Consider the following 3132-nt stretch of genomic DNA (forward strand, 5'->3'; position numbering starts at 1 on the left):
CCTCATTTTGTCTGTGTATATACTGAAACTGGAACGACTCAGGGAAGATTAGCATGGTCCCTGTACAAGGATGAGACACAGTTACCGTTTGTCACCATGGCTAGTAGCACTGCTAGACATCTCCTTCATAGGTCTGTTTTATCCCCTTTTAAAGCTGTCGTGCTTGTGGTCATCACTGGCAGCAAATTTCACATTTTAATCACTCTGTGTAAAGAAGAATCTCCTTTTGTTCATCCTGAATCTACTGCCCACCACCTTCATTGGATACCTTTTGAGTTTTAGTATTTGGGAAGGGGGAGAAAAGTTCTATCCATTCTTTCCACTCCCTGCATAATTTTGTAAACCTACACCATGTCCACACCTTAGCCATTTCCATCGCTTCCCCTCCCCCCTCCCCGGGGGAACATGGTGAAACAGAGTTCCAGAATCTCTTCATGGAAACAAAATTCTCAAAAAAATGTTTGAAAGTGTTTTTCTCCATTTCTCTTTTGAGAGTTCTGGCACCTCTTTTTCTTTTGAGAGTTCTGGAGATCCATCACTGATGGACCATCAGTGGCTATTAGCCACAGCATATTGTTGGAACTCTCTGTCAGGGGCAGTGATACTTTGTATTCTTGGTGCTTGGGGGGGGCACAGTGGGAGGGCTTCTAGTCTCCTGGCCCCACTGATGGACCTCTTGATGTCACCTGGGTTTTTTGGCCACTGTGTGACACAGAGTGTTGGACTGGATGGGCCATTTACCTGATCCAACATGGCTTCTCTTACGTTCTTACATTTACCTCCTTTTTCCAGAAAAAAAGAAGCCCTAGCTGTTTCTTTTCTGAACTGAAAAGACATTGATTCTTCAGCCTTTCCACATAGAGAAGAGCTCTAGCCCCTAATAGTCCTGGTTGCCCTCCTCTGTACTTTTCCCAGATCTGCCATGTGCTTTTTGAGATGCTGTGACCAGAACTGTAGACATATAATACTAGTGAGCAACCAAAAACAAACGGGTCAAAGGTAGTTTTATCACAGATCTCTACTAGCAAATCTGACCAGGAAATGTTTGTTTTTCCTTTGGATTATAGTAATTTAAGGTTGGTGTTCAAGTGGTCTGGAGAAGAAACTTTACCTTCAAGGGAGAATTATCACTGAGCTCTTTCTGACCAGAGCTGACCTGCTTCAAAAGGTCTAACCTGTGCAACTATATTGCACTTTATTATCTGCAGGAGTGGTGAGAAGAGGATTTGTGTTTCCTCCTTACAGGTTTGCCTAACTGCAGTTCTTTTACCTGCTCCTTACAAGCTCAAAAAGATTTTGCTCTCTTTGCTGGTATAAAATTAAAGGGATAGATTGCAGTATGGGTATGAGAAGGGCGGAACTGTGCCTCCACCTCTCACAGTGTGGTCACCCCATATTGAGCACCCCCCAACACTGTCAGGTTCCCACTGGCCCCCAGTGGGGGCTGGGGGGATGTGGTTGCCAAATCCAGGTTGGCAAATTCCTGGGGATTTGGAGATGGAACTGGACAGGGACCTCAGTGAGGTACAGTGCCCTAGAGTCCACCCTCTCAAGCATCCATTCTCTCCAGGGGAGGTAATCTCTGTAGTCTGGAGATGAGCTGTAATTCTGAGGGATCCCCAGGCCCCACCTGGAGGGTGGCACCTTGAGCATTGCCTAGAACTGATGGAATTTTCCTTCCTAGGTAACTGCCTATGGTGTAAAGATCCATTAAGCTGCAGCTTACAGCAACACCTCTTGTTTTCAAGGCAAGGGATGAACAGAGGTGGTTTGCCATCGCCTGCCCCCACATAGCAATCCTGCCCATGCCTGGTCACTGTCTCCCATCCAAATGTTAACCAGAGGAGAAGATCTGGCTTAGCTTCTTCAATCTGTCAAGATCAGACTTGCCTGGGCCCTCCAGGTCAAGGCAGCTGCATATGCTGGCTATTTTTACATTTTTTAAATATGTAATTACTTTCTGCCTAAATGAAGTCACTCAAAGTAGTTTAAAAGGGGAAGGCTTTTATTTATTTATAGAAGATATCAGACACTATAAACCAGATGTCCATAAACAGCAGGAGCAATGAAATCCAAACGAGTAAGAAGTCCAGTAGGAGGGGCAGGGAGAGAGACAGGAGCACCAGTGGCTCAAGGCAAGACTTTGCTTGGTATCTAAATAGCACCAGAGTTGAGGGCCAAGTCATCAGTCGCAAGCACTGGTGGCAGGGTGGGGCTCGACAACCCTGAGAAGGCACAGGGGCCCCTGAAGAAGGGCTTCTAAGGATGCTCTCCAATAATGGGCAGGTTAATAAGATAGAGGGCCATCAAGATTTCTTCTCCCTAGATCATCTAGGACTAATGTGGTTTGTGCCAGCTGGAAGTGTAGTAAGAGTGCCACTGAGCATGTATGAAGTGCCTTATTCTTTTTCCATGGAGTAATAACCACAATTAGCTACCCCGATCCCCAATCTGGAACTGAGGCTTCCATATCAGATAATAAGATTTCTAAGCAAGCCTGAACCCCAGCAGCTTTAAAACAAGGGGACAGTTAGGGTTGCCATCCTCCAGGTGGTGGCTGGAAATTTTCTTGGATTATAGCCATTGTTCCATCTAAGCTGTGGAGTCTTGTGAGCAAAAATTCTGCTTTGTGAGCTGCTGCCATTAACATTGTGAGCTACTGCATAAGTTAGTTTGTTCTGGGGCCATCCTTCCTGAGCTAAGACAAATATGTGTGAGCTGAAGTCTACAAAGCTGTGAGCTAGCTCACACTAACTCAGCTTAGAGGAAACACTAATTACAACTGATCTCTAGGCAACAGAGATCAGTTCCCCGGGAGTAAATGGCTGCTTTGGCAGGTGGACTCTGTGGCATTACAGAAGTCCATATAGTCAAAGCGATGGTATTCCCAGTAGTAATGTATGGCTGTGAGAGTTGGACCATAAGGAGGACCGAGCACAGAAGAATAGATGCTTTCGAGCTGTGGTGCTGGAGAAGACTCTTGAGAGTCCCTTGGACTGCAAGAAGATCAAATCAGTCAGTCCTAAGGGAAATCAACCCTGACTGTTCCCTGGACGGTCAGATGCTGAAGCTGAAGCTCAAATACTCTGGCCACCAAATGAGAAGGGAGCACTCAATGGAGAAGATCCTGAT

At 45.8% G+C, this 3132-nt stretch overlaps 1 pseudogene; it reads left to right on the top strand.

The window, feature by feature from the left end:
- Positions 1 to 92, top strand: LOC132573087 (U6 spliceosomal RNA; annotated as a pseudogene).
- Positions 93 to 3132: the final 3040 nt, after the last annotated feature.

This window comes from Heteronotia binoei, chromosome 5 (genome assembly GCF_032191835.1).
Source record: "Heteronotia binoei isolate CCM8104 ecotype False Entrance Well chromosome 5, APGP_CSIRO_Hbin_v1, whole genome shotgun sequence".
NCBI lineage: Eukaryota > Metazoa > Chordata > Lepidosauria > Squamata > Gekkonidae > Heteronotia > Heteronotia binoei.